The sequence below is a fragment of the Schistocerca cancellata genome, chromosome 8 (genome assembly GCF_023864275.1).
Source record: "Schistocerca cancellata isolate TAMUIC-IGC-003103 chromosome 8, iqSchCanc2.1, whole genome shotgun sequence".
Lineage (NCBI taxonomy): Eukaryota > Metazoa > Arthropoda > Insecta > Orthoptera > Acrididae > Schistocerca > Schistocerca cancellata.
In genome coordinates this window covers 212,347,415-212,368,363 of record NC_064633.1, presented here as the reverse complement: position 1 = coordinate 212,368,363, position 20,949 = coordinate 212,347,415, and positions in this window count along the sequence as shown.

Sequence of the window (20,949 nt, the reverse complement as noted above, 5' to 3'; positions counted from 1 at the left end):
GTCATCAGTCCCCTAGAACTTAGAACTCCTTAAACCTAACTAACCTAAGGACACCACACACATCCATGCCTGAGGCAGGATTCGAACCTGCGACCGTGGCAGTCGCGCTGTTCAAGATCGAAGCGCCTAGTACCGCTCGGACACTCCGGCCGGCCGTTCGCTTCAATTTTTGATCGTAACACAACTTTTTTCTTTACATTTTCAACGGTTTCATGTAAAAGAACATATTAAAAGTGAATGTATAATAAGAATCCGATGTCTCCTACACACTGCTGAATTTTTAGGCCACAAAAGAAAAGTTATTTTCCTTATGTTCGTTTCTGTTGTCTTTCGACAGACGAATGTGTAAACACAATGCAGTTTTAAGTTTGTTTTATCCACTGTCGTACACCAAGTACAGTTCAGGAATTGTATTTTGATTGAGCGCGACTAGACTGCTGACGCGTCTTTGACAACAATGAATAGCAAAGTATAGAAACAATTCACAGCGCTCCCACCCAAAACGGCAATTGTAAGGTGGTTGGGTAATTGTTATTATTTAAAACATTTCTTTGGAAAAGGGGTTGGGGGGACGCATATGATATGGTGTGCCTAGGGTCGCAAAATTTTTAAATCCACCACTGACGTTGTTGTGCTGACATGCGGGCCGCCAATGAAATATTTATCATCCGAGTTTAAGAAATCTATTCGGCGAAAAAAAAAACTTATTTTCCACCTTACAGCAAAGTATCTCCGCTCGATAGAGAAGTGAATTTCTTTTCCTTATTCTTCTTAGTTACTGTGCTGCATCCGTTTAAATCAAACGCCGAACGAAATTTTAAGATTTTTGCGGATGTAAAAACACATTGCGCAATCTTTGCGTATGTTTCGTTTTAGAACATTTATTGCTGCCTAGAAAATACAGCTAACATTTCGAAATTGTATTTAAAGCTGAGAGCAGAGTGACATATATCACTGCTCTCAGGATATTGATTTTTATGTCTATGAGAGGGTTACACGAATTTTCGGTAACGCGCTTGAATGGACACGCAGACCACTATGAAATACACGTCATCTGATTTTAAAAAAATCTGTGTGGTGAAAAATTTGATTCTTTCCCATCGTAGAGTATGACATCTTCGCTCGATAAACGACAGAACTTCCTTTCGTTATTCTTGTTAGTTACTGTGCTGCAGCCAATAAAGCAAAAAGCCCTGCAACGTATTTTAAGATTTGTGGAGAAGTAAAAACAATTATGTACGTTTCGTTTAACGCCGTTGGTCGCTTTATTGTAAACTTAGCTAACATCCCAATATTATGTTTAAAGTTACGTCGAACGCAGAGCGAAATACATCACATTTCTGAAGATACACTACTGGCCATTAAAAATGCCACACCAAGAACAAATGCAAATGATAAACGGGTATTCATTGGACAAACAGATTATACTAGAACTGACATGTGATTACTTTTTCACGCATTTTGGTTGCATTGATCCTAAGAAATCAGTACCCAGAATAACCACCTCTGGCCTCAATACGCCTGGGCATTGAGCAAAACACAGCTTGGATGCCGTGTACAGGTACAGCTGCCCATGCAGCTTCAACACGATACCACAGTTCATCAAGAGTAGTGACTGGCGTATTGTGACGAGCAAGTTGCTCGGCCACCATTGACCAGACGTTTTCAGTTGGTGAGAGATCTGGAGAATGTGCTGGCCAGGGCAGCAGTGGAACATTTTCTGTATCCAGAAAGGCCCGTACAGGACCCGTAACATGCGGTCGTGCATTATACTGCTTAAATGTAGGGTTTCGCTGGGATCGAATGAAGGGTAGAGTCACGGATCGTAACACATCATAAATGTAGCGTCCACTGTTCAAAGTGCTCTCAATGCGAACAAGAGGTGACCGAGACAATTAACCAATGGCACCCCATACCATCAAGCCAGGTGACACGCCAGTATGGCGATGACAAATACACGTCCAATGTGCGTTTACCGCGATGTCGCCAAACACGGATGCTACTATCATAATGCTGTAAACAGAACCTGGATTCATCCGAAAAAATGACGTTTTGCCATTCGTGCACCCAGGTTCGTCGTTGAGTACACCATCGCAGGCGCTCCTGTCTGTGATGCAGCGTGAAGGGTAACCGCAGCCATGGTCTCCGAGCTGATAGTCCATGCCGCTGCAAACGTCTTCGAACTGTTCGTGCAGATGGTTGTTGTCTTGCAAACCTTCCCATCTGTTGACTCAGGGATCGAGACGTGGCTGCACGATCCGTTACAGCCATGCTGATAAGATGCCTGTCAACTCGACTGCTAGTGATACGAGGCCATTGGGATCCAGCACGGCGTTGCGTAATACCCTCCTATACCCTCCTGAACCCGCCGACTCGATATTCTGCTAACAGTCATTGGATCTCGACCAACGCGAGCAGCAATGTGGCGATACGATAAACCGCAATCGCGATAGGCTACAATCTGACCTTTATCAAAGTCGGAAACGTGATGGTACGCATTTATCCTCCTTACACGAGGCACCACAACAACGTTTCACCAGGCAACGCCAGTCAACTGCTGTTTGTGTATGAGAAATCAGTTGGAAACTTTCCTCATGTCAGCACGTTGTAGGTGTCGCCAATGGCGCCAACCTTGTGTGAATGCTCTGAAAAGCTAATAATTTGCATATCACAGCATCTTCTTCTTGTCGGTTAAATTTCGCGTCTGTAGCACGTCATCTTCGCGGTGTAGCAATTTTAATCGCCAGTAGTATATTTATTTTCGTGTCTATGGAAGGGTTGCGCTTATTGCATCCAGTATTCTGTTCATGAGCAACGTGATCATGTGATCGCAAGATCTACTTCTATTAAAAACATTAAATATTACATCAGAAATTAATATAGGGGCATTGCACACAAATATTTATTTATTCTTTGTGGGATACTCAGCTTTAATCGAGACTTGTTTGGTGTTATCGCACAGTATGTAATCTCTAAGTATTTAAATGGTTTATTTCAGTTTCTATTGAGACCTTTTGTGTATTTACAACTTTCACAATGTATTATAGCTAGCTAACAATTGTGTCATTAAAATTATTTTGTATTTGACGTCTCTCTCTTGCCGCTACATTGTTGCCACATCGACTGCCGCCTACCTCTCGGTTACAGGCGGCATGGTGAAACACGGATTGTCGCCTCACAAATGCTGTTAATGGGTAACAGGGAGCAATGTTAGGGGCGGCCGCCACCGCGAGGTGTGACGCAAATGCGATGTTCTCTGTCGGCAAGTGTTTTTGTGTGACTGAACTGCTGTCACCGACGCGTTTTGTTGACCTAAATTTAAAATCGCAGCCTAAGCTAACCACAAGCTCGTACCGTCCAATATATCCCAGGAAACGGCTGTCATTATCTGCAGCAGAACTAAAATCGCGGTCGCTTTCATCAGGGCAATTAAAGCTAACCTCTATGAGCAAGCTCAGGATAAAAAACATTCGGTTTCAGCGCTAAAAGCAAACTGTAATTTCTCAGTTTCATTGATTACTGGAAACTATCCTCACACTTGCGACACGAGTTGCTCTGTTACCAACCGACGAGCAGTCGTGATTTGCATTTGGCTGCAGATTATAAGCGACGCGGGCTGCTTCTAAGTGAAAATGATAGGAAGAGAAACTATGAGCAAATAAAAACAATGCGATGATGAAAATGACACGGGAAAATATTTGAAACAAAGAATTACATTTAAAACAATTACTTTAATAAATATAATAGTTTTTGTATTAGATTTAGAAATAAAAAAATCCTATGCAATCAACAAGATTCGTACCTACAGTGTTTTACACGCCGAGTTTTACGATAACCATCGGGCAGTACGTTGTGTTATTGCCTTATGTTGAAGACTATTGTCACACAGTCGCAGTGATGAACTGAGCTTCCAAAATTTCGGCTTCATGCAAATGTGAAGCTTATCTAACAAAAGCCGATCTCTGTCGCTGTAATAACTGTATATGTGACTGAAAAGCGTCTTGTGGGAGAGTATCCAGTATTACTCGCATAGTGCTCAGTACGAAACGCGTATATTTCGGTAGCACTGTTTTGATGTGTGTTGTTTCTGTTGTGGTTATCATGTATGATGAAAAACGAAATAAAAGGTCCAGAACCAGTATTCGGGATCCAAACAGATAATGGAAAAAAGCCCAACAATGAACTGAAGGTGACTTGATCAATTGTTGTGGCTGCATGGGAACGGTTTGGGCGTGACGTTGAGCGCTCTGATTAGAGGAAACCATTACCAATGCGTGAAGGGTCAACTATCAAGTAATTTTAATCAGGCCATAACGTCTCCAACAACACTATTGCAATGGTATATGGGGGCATCAGACATTCTGCTTCAGTGTCTTTTATCCTGCGATGCTAAGTAATAGGTGTAATTGCTTGTCACCATCTTCATGACTTCTTCCTCTGTACAAACACAAAGGCGTATTATTTTTCCCAGTCAAAAACAAAGATGAAAACAGCAACACAAATAAGATCGTGGCAGCAAACGCTCACAGGCCAAACGACGGAAAGCTGCTGAGCACTCAGGGCGAAAATGTGCGGCTGCTTAGCGGCTCAACCTGGCCGGTAAGTGACTCTCGCGCGAATGCGTCCCGAGCACACAGACGGCTGAGTAGCTGGCTGGCTGTGTCAACACGTCGGGAGGTGGCGGCAACAGGGTGTGCATACACACGTCTAGAACACCCACAGAGCGAAGTAAACAGAGTGGCTTTTGGGAAGCGCAAGATGTGTCAAGCTTCCGTCACCCTCTGGGTAACCACAATCCCAGAGGTGCTGGTTGATCCACGAAACTCGAGTTGTTTGATACATAGGGAGTGAAATTTCAAGCTGTCCTATTTGCCTCAAAAATGATTTATGTAGCTGAAGCAAAGCTACATCTGTCAAACTAGTTAATTTCTTGGTAAAACATTTACTTTTTGCATACGAAAATAAAAATCAGTATTTTGGGATTTACGCGTGTTCTCCATTATATAGTGTGTCTCATTCGATTTTGAGGAAACTATTTGGTTAAAACAATTATTTTCCTGCATCTTGTAGTAACACGTCACAGCTTGATAGTGAACTTGATTTATTTTTGTTATTGCTCATAGCTGTTGTATTACTGGAAACTTAAGTACAACGCCTTGCTTATTTTGAAAAGTTTGCAGTGGAAAATTTAGTCGGTGTCCTGCTTACGTTTGGTGCGTCTTATGACAAACATAACTGCATACAAAATATAGCCAAGGTACTGAAATTGTTTTTCACAGCTGAAAGAGAGTCATACCTCTTCCAGTTATCGAGAAAATAGATGAAAGATATTGGAGATGGCCCGGAACGAGGTTTGCACCTACGCCCCACACATGGGGCTCTTGCTTCCTTGCCTGTGGAGCTGCCTCTCATGTTTCTCTTCTTTATATGCTGCCCATACAAACCGACACTGTAAATTAAAGAGAAGCTTAGAGACTTAATGAAAAGAAAAGACACTGGGAGTCATCAGTTCATAAGGCTGACTACAGATTTTCAGGTTCCGAAAAAAATTGGTAAAAATGGAACCCTTATACCATCACTTTCTTGTCCTCCTACCTGTCTGTCTGTCTGTTCAATTATTGAGAATCCTTTTTCTCAGGAACAGACAGACATGTCAAGTTGAAAATTTATGTCCCAAACTAAGATTTACGGCCCCTTGGCGATGTCAAGTATTTAAGCTTCTCTGTCGATGTAATCGGAAGACTGATACGGCCACTTATGACACATACACTACTGGCCTTTAAAATTGCTACACCAATAAGAAATGCAGATGATAAACGGGTATTCATTGGACAAATATATTATACTAGAACTGACATGTGTTTAAAGTTTCACGCAATTTCGGTGCACAGATCCTGAGAGATCAGTACCCAGAACAACCACCTCTGGCTGTAATAACGGCGTTGATACAGCTTCCCATGCAGCTTCAACACGATACCAAAGTTCATCAAGAGTAGTGACTGGCGTATTGTAACGAGCCAGTTGGTCGGACACCATTGACCAGACGTTTTCAGTTGGTGAGAGATCTGGAGAATGTGCTGCGCAGGGCAGCAGTCGAACATTTTCTGTATCCAGAAAGGCCTGTCCAGGACCTCCAACATGCGGTCGGCATTATCCTGCTGAAATGTAGGGTTTCGCAGGGAGCGAATGAAGGGTCGTAACACTTCTGAAATGTAAAGTCCACTGTTCAAAGTACTCTCAATGCGAACAAGAAGTGACCGACACATGTAACCAATTACATCCCATACCATCAAGCCAGGTGATACACCAGTATGGCGATGACGAATACACGCTTCCAATGTGCGTTCACCCCGATTTCGCCAAACACGGATCCGACCATCCTGCTGCTGTAAACAGAACCTGGATTCATCCGAAAAAAAAATGACGTTTTGCCATTCGTGCACACAGGTTTGTCGTTGAGTACACCATCGCAGGCGCTCCTGTCTGTGATGCAGCGTGGAGAGTAGCCACAGCCATGGTCTCCGAACTGATAGTCCATGCTGCTGCAAACGTCATCGAACTGTTCGTGCAGATGGTTGTTGTCTTGCAAACGTCCCCATCTGTTGACTCAGGGATCGAGACGTGGCTGCAAGATCCATTACAGCCATGCTGATAAGATGCCTGACATCTCGACTGCTAGTGATACGAGGCCGTTGGGATGCAGCACGGCGTTCCGATTACCCTCCTGAAGCCACCGATTCCATATTCTGCTAACAGTCATTGGATCTCGACGAACGCGAGCAGCAATGTCGCGATACGATAAACCACAATCGCGATAGGCTACAATCCGACCTTTATCAAAGTCGGAAACGTGATGGTACGCATTTCTCCTCCTTACACGAGGCACCACAACAACGTTTCACCAGGCAACGCCGGTCAACTGCTGTTTGTGTATGAGAAATAGGTTGGAAACTTTCCTTATATCAGCACGTTGTAGGTGTCGCCACCGGCGCCAACCTTGTGTGAATGCTCTAAAAAGCTAATAATTTGCATATCACAGCTCCTTCTTCCTGTCGGTTAAATTTCGCGTCTGTAGCACGTCATCTTCGTGGTGTAGCAATTTCAATGGCCAGTAGTGTATTTTAGGTACAAAATCACTCATCAATTTCTGTGGAAATAGAATCATTAAACTTAGCAAGAAGCATGGATTCACAGTACAAGAATTGGGAGAAATCTGAAAACTGTTAATCTGTTATTACATCGTACGTAAAAAAAATATTTTGTGTATTTTTTTCCAATTCCTGTCTGTCCATCTGTTAAGACACCTTTTTTTCTCAGGAACAGGTAGGCTTATCAATCTGCTCTGATGTCGCATACTAAAGTCTGCAGTACCTTAGTGGTGTAAGAAATGTAAGCTTCTACGTCAATGCTATCAAAAGATACAGCAGCCATTTAAGGCACGTATTTCGATATAATCTCAGCATCGACATCGTTGTTGTTGTAGTTATGGTCTTCAGTCCTGAGACTGGTTTGATGCAGCTCTCCATGCTACTCTATCCTGTGCAAGCTACTTCATCTCCCAGTACTTACTGCAACCTACATCCTTCTGAATCTGTTTAGTGTATTCATCTCTTGGTCTCCCTCTACGATTTTTTCTCTCCACGCTGTCCTCCAGTACTAAATTGGTGATCCCTTGATGCCTCAGAATATGTCCTACCAACCGATCTCTTCTTCTAGTCAAGTTGTGCCACAAACTCCTCTTCTCCCCAATTCTGTTCCATACCTCCTCATTAGTTATGTTATCTACCCATCTAATCTTCAGCATTCTTCTGTAGCACCACATTTAAAAAGCTTCTATTCTCTTCTTGTTCAAACTATTTATCGTCCATGTTTCATTTCCATACATGGCTACACTCGATACAAATACTTTCAGAAACGACTTCCTTACACTTAAATCTATACTCGATGTTAACAAATTCTCTTCTTCAGAAACGCTTTCCTTGGCATTGCCAGTCTACATTTTATATCCTACTTCGACCAACATCAGCTACTTTGCTCCCCAAATAGCAAAACTCCTTTACTACGTCAAGTGTCTCATTTCCTAATCTAATTCCTTGAGCATCCCCCGACTTAATTCGGCTACATTCCATTATCCTCGTTTTGCTTTTGTTGATGTTCATCTTATATCCTCCTTTCAAGACACTGTGCATTCCGTTCAGCTGCTCTTCCAGGTCCTTTGCTGTTTCTGACAATGTCATCGGCGAACCTCAGAGTTTTTATTTCTTCTCCATATATTTCAATACCTACTCCGAATTTTTCTTTTGTTTCCTTTACTGCTTGCTCAATATACAGATTGAATAACGTCGGGGAGAGGCTACATCCCTGTCTCACTCCCTTACCAACCACTTCTTCTCGGCCGGCCGGAGTGGCCGAGCGGTTAAAGGCGCTACAGTCTGGAACCGCACCACCGCTACGGTCCAGGTTCGAATCCTGCCTCGGGCATGGATGTGTGTGATGTCCTTAGGTTAGTTAGGTTTAAGTAGTTCTAAGTTCTAGGGGACTTATGACCACAGCAGTTGAGTCCCATAGTGCTCAGAGCCATTTGAACCATTTGAACCACTTCTTCTCTTTCATGTCCCTCGACTCTTATAACTGCCATCTGGTTTCTGTACAAATTGTAAATAGCCTTTCGCTCCCTGTATTTTACCCGTGCCACCTTCAGAATTTGAACGAGAGTATTCAAGTCAACATTGTCAAAAGCTTTCTATCAGTCTACAAATACTAGAAATGTAGGTTTGCCTTTTCTTAATCTAGCTTCTAAGATAAGCTGTAGGGTCAGTATTGCCGCACGTGTTCAACATTTCTAAAGAATCCAAACTGATCTTCCCCGAGGTCAGCTTCTACCAGTTTTTCCATTCGCCTGTAAAGAACTCGCGTTAGTATTTTGCAGCCGTGACTTATTAAACTGATAGTTCCGTAATTTTCACATCTGTTAACACCTGCTTTCTTTGGGATTGGAATTATTATATTCTTCTTGATGTCTGATGGTATTTTGCCCGTCTCATGCATTTTGCTCACCAGATGGTAGAGGTTTGTCAGGACTGGCTCTCCCAAGGCTGTCAGTAGTTCTAATGGAATTTTGTCTACTCCCGGGGCCTTGTTTCGACTTAGGTCTTTCAATGCTCTGTCAAACTCTTCACGCAGTATCTTATCTCCCATTTCGTCTTCATCTACATCCTCTTCCATTTCCATAATATTGTCCTCAAGTACATCGCCCTTGTATAGACCCTCTATATACTCCTTACAGCTTTCTGTTTTCCCTTCTTTGCTTACAACTGGGTTTCCATCTGAGCTCTTGATATTCATACAAGTGGTTCTCTTTTCTCCAAAGGTCTCTTTAATTTTTCTGTATGCAGTATCTATCTTACCCCCAGTGACATAAGCCTCTACATCCTTTCGGTTGTCCTCTAGCCGTCCCTGCTTAGCCATTTTGCACTTCCTGTCGATCTCATTTTTGAGACGTTTGTATTCCTTTTTGCCTGCTTCATTTACTGCATTTTTATATTTTCTCCTTTCAGAAATTAAATTCAATATTTCTTCTGTTGCCCAAGGATTTCTACTATCTCTCGTCTTTTTACCTACTTCATCATCTGCTGCCTTCACTACTTCATCCCTCAAAGCTACCCATTCTTCTTCTACTGTATTTCCTTCCCCTTTTCTTGTCAATTGTTCACTTATGCTCTCCCTGAAACTCTGTACAACCTCTGGTTTAGTCAGTATATCCCTGTCCCATCTCCTTAAATTGCCACCTTTTTGCAGTTTCGACATCGATAACAGGCAGAAACCGCCAACATTCCCGATTTCCGCAATGGATGATCTATCTATACATATAGTTAAGTTTCTACGGAAGCACCGATGCGCAAGATCTAGTTGGAGTTATCCACATACTTTTTTTCAGTCTATTCTACATGCTATCAAAAAATAATGTTACCTGTATTATTTTCTTCACAACTTTACCTAATGTATTGGATTTATTCGTTCATTCATGTAATTAACTTGATAACTAAGGAACGCAAGGTGAACCCTAGAGAAAGGTGAGATGAGGCAGTGAGTAAACAAGCAGACAGTGAGAACACGCCAGCGAGACCGTAGGTACCCAAGGGCTGGGAGGAGAATAAGGGGGGGGGGGGGGGGGGGCGAGTCGGAGCGCACGCCCTCCGGTCATTTGCACGGGAAAAGCTTCTCCACTTGCTTCTACGCTCTGAGAGAGCAGCTTAGGAAAAGGATCAAAGGGGCACGTTAAGGCGCCTAGAGCACACGGGGTCAGTGAAAACGGCGTGGATTTAACATGTCCAGAGCATTTTTTTACCTAATGACATACAGGGTGTTTCGCAATTCATGTTACACACTTCTAAAACTTGTAGAGGGGACTTAGTAAAAGAGGTTTTACATAGGATCTCGTCCGGAAACGTCTCCCAACGACTGTAAGAGCGTCAACGCTATAGACACCGGAAACGAACAAGTCGAAAGTTACAAGCGAAACTCTTCTGATACCCATGACAGTGGAATACACTTGCAGGTATTGTTATTGCTAAGATCGTAGGGCAGGCAACTTTCAGAGGTGGTAGCATGGATCCAAACAAGAAAAAATGTCCAGTAAACATGGGCTCTAAAATGCATTACTGAGGACCTATGAGCACTTATTCACCTTTGCTGTTGCAAAACACATCTCCTCCAGAATGAAAGATAGGAGACGAGGTACTAGCGGAATTAAAGATGTGAGGACGGGGAGTGAGTCGTGCTTGGATAGCTCAGTCGCTAGGGCACTTGCCCGGAAAAGGCAAAGGTCCCGAGTTCGAGTCTCGGTCCGGCACACAGTTTTAATGTGCCAGGAAGTTTCACATCTCCTCCATTGAAAAGTGCTCATAGCTCTTCGGGTATACAATCTAGAGCCCATATTTGACAGACTGTTTTTCTTGCTTTGGTCCATACTACCACTTCGGAAAGTTATCTACGACACAGTCTAAGTAATAACAGTATCAGCACACGTATCCCACAGTCAGAGGTGTCCGAACAGTTTTCACTTATTCCTTTCGACGCGTTCGTTTCCGGTTGAAAGATTCTTGTCTCATATAGATACATTTATACTTCACCATCATTCTAGAAAGTCTGTAACATCGTCAGAGAATCATCCTGTATAGCCTACATTTACAACGACCGGCACCTATGACTTAGACGCTCTGTACCGTCGTTGGATGACGTTTACGGACATGGGTCCCTGTGTAACACTTGTTCTACTAAGTCTCCTTTACAGCCTTTATGAGTTTAACATAAATTGTGAAACATCCCGTATGTCTAAAAAATAACGTACAAGAAGGCAAGTAAACTTAATGTTTAGGCCTAATTTAGAAAGTGTGCTGAAACCATCCTGACCAAGCTTATAACCGCGGAAATCGTATCTTGGTGAAAATGTTGTCTTACACAGGATAACACACAAACAAACAGGCGGTCTGAGTTACTGGAAGAATGTAATTGATATTATTTTTTAGGCCTACGCTACTTCAAGACACATTACAGCCTCAGATCATATATTCCCGCAGCTAAATGGTTCTGTGATACTTATCAAATGCTACAGTGTTTTCTCCACGTCTGATATACAGGAGTGTGTTGGTACTTCTATCTGAAATGGCTCTGAGCACTCTGGGACTTAACTTCTGAGATCATCAGTCCCTTACAACTTAGAACTACTTAAACCTAACGCCGCTTTCACACTATACGGTTTTGACCGTACGGCAAAAAGCCGTACGAGTTTTAGCCGTGCCTGTGTTGCTTTCACATTACACGGCTTTTTGACGTGACCAGTTGTTGGTGTCTATTCAGTTTGCTTAATGTGTGTATCAAGATGAACCGTAAACGAGTTGTTGCTTTGTGGTTGCTTCATCGTCGCCGCAAAAGAAAAGGTCGTCTTTTGTGGGTACACCCCATTAACCAGAGAAGAGACGAAGTGGGTTTATTTTATACACTCTTTGAAGATTTGAGGAACGACGGAAATAAATTCTTTAACTATTTCCGAATGTCTATTACCTCGTTTGACGAATTACATAGAAAACTAAAGGATGTGTTACAACGACAAAACACACAATTCCGCAATTGCATCCAACCTGTTCAAATGCTGGCTATCACGTTAAGGTAATTTAATACATAAAAACTAGTTCTGTTTATTTACTTATTTATTTGTGTTTTACATTTTTATTACGCTCAGATTATGAAGTAGAAAAGTCAATATCAATATCAGCAGTTGAAACCAAAGAGTTTGTAGCAGGACTGACTGTACTGTCACTTTGTGGCGACAGGCTCTCTGCAAAAACGTTGTAGAACTGCGTTGTTGATGGTGGGCCTTCATGGCTACTTGTGGAAGGCGAAGGGTATGGTGGTGGCACTTTATTAATTCGTTGATAAGAACTGCGACCTTGAGAAGTCTGTAATGGTTGTTCGAGAAAAGTAGTTGGGTTTGGTGCAGCTGGAGGAGGACGAATCTGATGCGTATGGTAAGAGGATATTGGAGCAGCATTTTCCATAGGTGAATAAGAATAAGCTTGAAATCTATTATTATAGGGCATGGGAGGTGTGTAATGGGTAAATGGAGGAGGTTGAGCTGTCAATATATTTCTCCTTTCATATATATTTTCTATAACTTTGAGGACTCCCATCTGAAACTGAAGATAATCCTGTTCATCAAATTTTTCCAGATGAGGCTTCAGACTAAGTAAAAATGACATTTTGCTGCAAGGTTTGTCTTCTTCCAGAGCTCGTAATATTTTCATTTCGATTGCATCAGGTTTTCTATGTTTTCTGTTTGTATGGCACTCGCTTTTGGATGTTTGTTGTGTGGGTGCTGTATCAAATGGCCCAGAAACATTCTCAGTATTTTCGACGGAGCCCTGCGTTTCTATATCTTCTTCCAGTCTGGCGGTGCGTTCCGATTGAAAACTGTCCTCCGTCTCTCGAGCATCATACAGCTTTTTTAGAAACTGCAGCTGATCAGAATATACATACTTTTTCTTTTTCTTTGCTGCTGAGCCACTTTTTTTCGCAGCTTGAATTTTTATGTTTGACTTCACAAAGGAGTCTCGTAGATTGGTCCACCTCCGTATTACTTCTATACCTACATCAAAAGGAAACAAAACTGTATGAAAACATTTTAATTTTGTATAGAAAAAAGCAAAACTGTAACAAAAAATGTCCACTGCAAACTAAATGTCACTGATTTTTTTTCGTTTTGTTCAGGTATCTGGCAAGCGGTTGTTCCTTCACTGACTTACATTTCCAGTACAGAATTGGGATTTCTACAGCAAGTAAAGTGGTTAATGATGTATGCACAGCAATTTGGTCATCACTGCGGGAAGAATGTATACAAAGACCGACCAAAGAGGTATGGGAATCAATAGCGGCTGGATTTGAACGTACTGCTAATTTCCCCCACTGCTTAGGAGCGGTGGATGGAAAACATATCCGTCTTACTGCCCCATTTAATAGCGGATCAATGTACTTCAATTACAAAGAATACTTTTCTGTGGTTCTGATGGCTGTAGCGGATTCCAACTACAGGTTCATTTATGTCGACGTAGGAAGTTATGGCAAAGACTGTGACTCTTCAGTGTTCAGACGGTCCAGTTTATGGAAGTCAATAGAAAGTAATTCCCTGGAATTTCCAGACGTCCAATGTCTGCCTGGTACGGAAGGTCCAAAAGTACCCTACTTCTTCGTGGGAGACGCAGCATTTGGCCTACACACGCATTTGCTCCGGCCTTTTGGGGGAACAAACTTGACAGTTGAGAAACGTGTATTTAATTACCGTTTGTGCAGAGCAAGGAGGTATGTGGAATGTGCTTTTGGCATCCTCACCAATAAGTGGCGGTTGTTTCACCGACCTTTAAATGTTCATCCAGATTTTGCAGTAAAAATGGTTAAAGCTTGCATTGTTTTACACAATTTTGTACGTCAGAGAGATGGATTTATAATTGAAGACACCACATCCTTCACTGGTTTGGAAGACTTAGCCCAAGATGCCAACATAAGAGGAGGACTGACAGCCAACGCCATAAGGAACACTCTTTGTAAATATTTTATGACAAATGCTGGAAGCGTGTCATGGCAGATGTCAAAGATATAAATTAACAAGCCTTTTCCTTTTTGTAGATTGTTTGTGAAAGCCTGCGACTGTATAGTAAATAGTTTTCTTTATAAATAAATTACTGCTACCACTCACGTTTTTAATCGTTTTGTTTATATTTTGTACGACGCGTTTCGGGAAATAATTCCGATCTTCAAGTGCGTTTTTTTCTCTAAGTTTTCATTATGTGTAGTGTTTTTTTATTTGTGAGGTCTTGTGCGTGTTTCTCTTATAAATTACAGTAAAGAAAACAGAATGCAAGACCTGACACATAAAAAGACACCACACATGATGAAAACTTAGAGAAAAACGCACTTAAGGATGGGAATTATTTCCCGAAACGCGTCGTGCAAAATATAAACAAAACAAAAAAAACGTGACTGGTAGCAGTAATTTACTTATAAACAAACGATTTACTTTTAGAATAAAATTTATAACGTTAAATAAAAACTGTTTAAAACGTATTAAATGTAATATTAATATATTAAATAAATACTTACCAAACGCATTTTTATCTTTGTCTTCCATCTCATCAAAATCTTGCTTCAGTGCTACGCAAACTTCCCGCCAAGCATTCTTTGTAGCAATACGATCTCTATACGCATCTAGAGTTTTGTCCCACAGAACAGGTCTTACTTCCACCAAGGTTATCAAAAGTTCAGTATCAATTTCATCCATTCTTCTACACTTTTCAGTAAACAAGAATAAACACAAATGAATAAAACGACACTACAACGAACTAGTCGACGCCGTACGGCTCAAAACCGTCCAGTGTGAAAGCATGCACTTAGTCACGTAGGCCACTGTTGTCGAACTTGCCGTACGGCGACCGTCTGTTGTAGTGGCAAGACACGGCTGCAGCACGGCACGGCAGCGGCATTTTGCCGTCGCCGTATAATGTGAAAGGCGCCATACATTTCTTCACACCTACAGCCGTACGGCTTTTTGCCGTACGGTCAAAACCGTATAGTGTGAAAGCGGCGTAACTAACCTAAGGACATCACACACATCCATGCCGGGGGCAGGATTCGAACCTGCGATCGTAGCGGTCACGCGGTTCCAAACTGAAGCGCTTAGAACCGCACGGCCACACCGGCCGGCCATTTCTATCTGAGAATATGTTATTGGTAGGTCATAGACTGTAACTATCATCACCTATCGTTTTTACGAGTTTTTCCGTAACGTTTCACCATCTCACTTGGAAACAAGATGATGTATCACTAGAAAATATAATCAAGGTCATTGACAGCCTAATACTGACTTTTATTTGCACCTGATAAGAGCGTGTGGTAAAGGTTAAGTAAACAATTGGAAATTTGTGGTAAGATCTTATGGGACCAAACTGCTATAGTCATCGGTCCCTAAGCTTACAAACTACGTAATCAAACTTACACTAAGGACAACACACACACCCGTGCCCGAGGGAGGACTTGAACCTCCGACGGAGGGAGCCGCGCGGACCGTGACAAGACGCCCAAGACTGCGCGGCTAGAGGTTAAGTACCAAACGAACCTTCGAAGATAACGGAAATATTTACCAATCTTAACTATGATGAGAAGGTTCCCTAAAACGTTTACAGATCACATTTCCTTTAATAATCACCAAATCCACTAACATCTAATAAAAATACGCAGTGTAAAAACACCACACACAGGAGATAGCCAAAAGACAAACTTTCTTTCTTTCGCTTACGCCATAGTCTTGCAGCGATCGCAGGATCGGGGTGGTTACAATGGATTAGTGTTAGGAATGGCCGGATGCCCCTCCTGCTGCCACCCCATATCCCCCCCCCTCCCCCCGGACGAAATCAGTGTACCTCAACTGTCTGCGTCTAGTGTCAATCGCGAAATATTGCGGACGTGTTTCAAGTGCCTGCGGCGCGTGTAACTGAGGCGGAACGTGGTGACCAGCCCGGTATTCACCTAGCGGGATGTGGAAAACCGCCTAAAAACCACATCCAGGCTGGCCGGCACACGGAACCTCGTCGTTAATCCGCCGGGCGGATTCGATCCGGGACCGGCGCGCCTACCCGAGTCCAGGAAGCAGCGCGTTAGCGCGCTCGGCTACCCTGGTGGGTAGCCAAAAGACAAACGAACTCTCTAAACTCGATTTTAAGACGAAATAAGGGGGTTTTGACGATTTTTCTCTTGCAATGTAGCACTTAAACTGCTTTCTTTTGTAGTATAAGGAACAATCAAATGAAAATCGAACCCTGCCACAACAGCACCACTGAATTGTTCTGTTCAAAATTAATAACTACACGCATTAAGACATTTATGCCATTGAGATACGAGACTGGCAGTTCTTGTTTTGTAGAACGCATTCAAGCCACTGACGGATCTCACTCTTTCACTTCCTGATCCGAGTGAAGCTTACGTCGATGGTCGTCAAAGATATGAAAATCATGTCGTGAGAGATCTGAGTTGTAAAGAGAACATTGCACTGTTTACAAACCATAGCACTGAAGCGTAGCCTTCCTCGAATTGGCGTGAGAGCAGGCCTTACCGAGCAACAGTATGGTTCCATCCGATAGCGTTCCACGGCATTTTGATTTGATGACGTGTCACAGTTTCTGGGAACTGTCTTCATAGTGCTGTACGTCGCTTGTGGTTCTACACTCGAAGAACTCGACGAACAGAGGGCCTCTTCAGTAGAAAAAGAACGTCATCATAACCTTACCAGAACTTGTGTGAACAACTATGGATTCCTCTGGCAGGGAAGATATGGGATCTTTCCACAGATGGCTTTGTTGTCTGCTCTCGGGCTGTTCGAATGCTGTCGGACAGAATCATGCAGTAGCATAACGGCGACATCACTCTGACAATCGACCTAAGGCTACGCTTCAGCATTTTGGTTCGGAAACACTGAATGGAACGCCTTCTGTACTGCCTGGACCTTTCACTCTGTTATTTTCAAATCACCGCCGACCTGAAGAAAAACATGTGTGGACGTCGGTTTCAGTCGGACAAGGAAATGCTATTTATGGTGCAGTCGTGGATCTGTCAGCAGCAGACCGCATTCGGCGAAGCTGGAATTGATCTTCTCGTCTGCCAATGGTATAAGTGTCTTAACGTGTGTGCTGATCACTTTTGAATGGAACCATTCCACGTACCCATTGCAATTTTCATTTGACTGCTCCTAGTACCCTAGGAAAACTTTGCAATGTTCACATTGATTACAACATGATCAAATTCGGCGCTGGCGAAACAAGACGGAGATGAAGCATGGTACAAGATAATGGTGCAAGTAGAAATGGAAGGTCGATATCCCGAAAATATAATTTTTTCCACCAAAATAAAATTATTTGTCGTAATAAGGAAACACTTCAAGTACAAAACGCATGAAGGTTCTTATCATAATATGCAACTATATTCACAGACTCCTAATAACAAACGAAATTTCGAACTTAACAGAAAAAAACTGTAATCTTTTTCAAAATATGTAAGATTTAGAGCAGAAAACGCATGTCACACTACTGTCAGAATTTAATTATTCTGCAAGAGTTAAAAAAATGCACAATGCTTATATTTTGGCATTACTGCCAAAACTTGCAGGTTAAGGAGCACTTGCTAACGACTGAAGTCCGATTGTTGTACCACAATTTGCAAGCACAATGGACCTTCAAATTAAGTAGTTCTGCATCTTAATTGTCCGTATTATTTATTAAAATACACATCTATTGACGTTACAGGAACTACTGAAACAAATCATAAGTTAGTCCATGACCATTGTGTGATCTTTGAACCACATAGTAATTTCAACAAAATACATAAAAATGGCATCCATAAAATATTGCAAAACATACAGACGCACTACTGACGATCTAAATTATAACTGAAAGTGCACTTGTTGATGAGAATTACCAGAGTAAATAATATTATTCCCACAAGATTGGCACTGGATCTTCAGCCTAAAAGAGCAGTTTCCGCTAATTCGCCATTCATCCAAATATCTTTCCACGACCGGAATACATTTAGCATAGCAATATGGCCAGTATATCTACCAGCAGCAAATGCTTTTTGTTGATATACCAGATCATGATTGTCAGTGCCAGTAACAAAAACCTCTGGGAATGTGGACTGTTGAATCGTGTTTCCCTCAGTATCATAATCTTATCTAGTCTAGATTCAGTTGGCAACTTAGCACGGGTCAGGCAAAAGTTTATGATATAGGCAGGAAACGAGGGATGCTGTTCTTTCAACAACCCAAGTTCAAAGTCCGTCAAACATTTGTGGTTGTCTTTAACTGACTCAGGGTTCTTATGCGCTACTTCCCTATTCTGCAACTGTCCATTCTTAAATGCTACTTCCATATTCTCCAACTGTCCATCTCTTTTGAAATTAGCAAAAATACTAATCCCTCTACCAGTCATTCGGGTTATTTCAGTGGACATATTCAGAATCTACTGGTGATTCGATGAAGACTGTATTATAATTGTGCAAATCATCTTTACCACAAACATTCTCTTCTTCTACTTCATTATCATCATCATCTTCTTCTTCTTCTTCATTATATTCTTCCTCTACACATAATCATCAGCATTATCCATCTCATTGTAATTATCGTCTCCTTCATCACTTCCAGTATGTCCACTTTTGTTTTCGTAAATACATTGTTGGCTTTAATGTCTTCGTCTTCCTTGACTTCCTCTCTTCTTCTTCTTCTTCTTCTTCTTCTTCTTCTTCTTCTCTGTCAAAAAATACGGCATGTGCTTCTTAGTTGGTCAGTTATCAGCAATACTGCATTGTGATGGAGTAATAATGCCTGGAAATCTCTGCACGATGTGTAAGTGTCTTTGCAAGAACAGTTCAGTCGACGTCTTGTTGGGTATGAATAGACTATCCACCTGCATCTCTGAAAATTATTTGTGAACACCTATTAGTGGACTCCTGCTAATAACGAATCCATTAATTTGACTGTCCAATATTTACAAACCAACCAAGTGTCACATTTTCACCCAGTACACTGTAAGGACACATCTGTCTTTGAGATCGACATTTTACAGAATTTTTATACAATAAAGCAGTGCTAGGAACTTTGGATGGTTTACTAGCACTTATTGTGGGCTAACCATTTTTTACAGCTGCCAAAACTTGAAGTTCTAATTTTTTAATTTTCTTCATACTTTTGTAACTTCTTCTGCTTTTCTTTCCTAATGTCAAATACCAGTTGCAAATCCGAAACCAAATAAAATAATAAGCAGGCTAGGCAATGATAGGTGACTGTTACAAATGGATATACATTCAGAACTAAAATAGTATGCACCAAAACCTTATAGTAGGTGTCAGCTACTAAGTTTTAAATTGTATTCTACACTCAGTAGCTAGTGTTTATGTGCAGTGGGTATCAGATAATGGACCTTAAATAGTATTCTGTTTGTGCAGTGGGTGTCAGTTATTGGGGTGTGCATCGATGCACATAGACAGATAGCACCAAGTCTAACCAAGTCAGCGACTAAGCAGGTTGAGAGTTGTTCTGGAAAGCTACATCTTCTTCCAACAAGCGAAAGTGATTAGTCAGCAAGATGAGGCATCTCAAGCTAAGTCTTGTTCCCACAGCTACATGGAGTGTCAGCTATTGCGGAATTTATTAGGTGCTCTGGTTGTTAGCTGCTGTGGGAGATGTCAGCTACTGGTGGGGTCAGACAACAGTTGGCCCACAACTGTGACAACTTGCCATGAAACTATATAAACTTATCCCACAATTATAAAAACTTGCTCTGTATCTGCAACTACTTGCACCTCAAACTGAATCAACTTGCCTAAAAACTTTAGCAACTTTCCCCTAAAACCGTTTTAATGTACACCCAAACCTGTAACGACTTGCCTCCAGACACTGTGTCAACTTATCCAAAAACTGTAACTAATTGCTCCAAAAATGATAATGCATTCCATACAAGGTAATGAACTCTGGTGAATTCCTCCCATGCTGAGTCAGATAAATAGTTCCAAATACTTCCGAGTAGTTCCAAGTCTTGTAGTTGAATAAGCTGGTGATGGGGATGGAATTTTGTGGACTAAGTTTCCCCAGAAAACCCACCTGATAATAAGTGGGGATAATGGTGGCAATTTTTTTAGTTTCATCGCAAGTTGATGCAGTTTTCGAAAAAGTTGTTACATTTTCATGGACGACTTGTTACAGTTGCAGGGCAAGCTGCTATAATTGTGAGGCAAGTTGTTACATTTGTTGGGTGAGTAATTTAGTTACCAGATAAGTTGTTAAATTTGTGGTTGCAAGTTGACACAGTTTAAGACCAAGCTGTTGGCTGACACCAAAGGTAGCTGACATTTCTCTCAGTGTCTCTTGAGGATGCCACTCTTGGTGTATTCTATTAAGACGAAGTTTAAGCAACTCTTAAGGTGGTCGCCACTGGCTGATATAAATAGTCCGAGGACAAAGTTCTTTGTACTCATAGCCCAGAATAGAAGAAACAAATTCTGCACCTCCTAGATCACTGTTTTTATTCATGACTATGTCACATTTGTGAATACTTAGCTTCCCACTGAAGGGATTTGCACTGTAAAGAGTGAATTATCAATCATTATTAACAACTGACTTTATGTTAATTATTCAGTGATTTCAGAGAGGCACATTAATAAATAGTTGGCACTTGCGTAGAAAATTGTTAGATTAACATACATGAGATTGTGTTCTAATGAACCGTCCAATACTTAAATTTGATGAACTATTTTATTCACTTATTTATTTATTTACTATAGTCCACCTTCTTGATGGTAACGATGGACCACTACATTTAAAACTGCAGTTATGTGGATCCTCAAGACATTGTATTTATT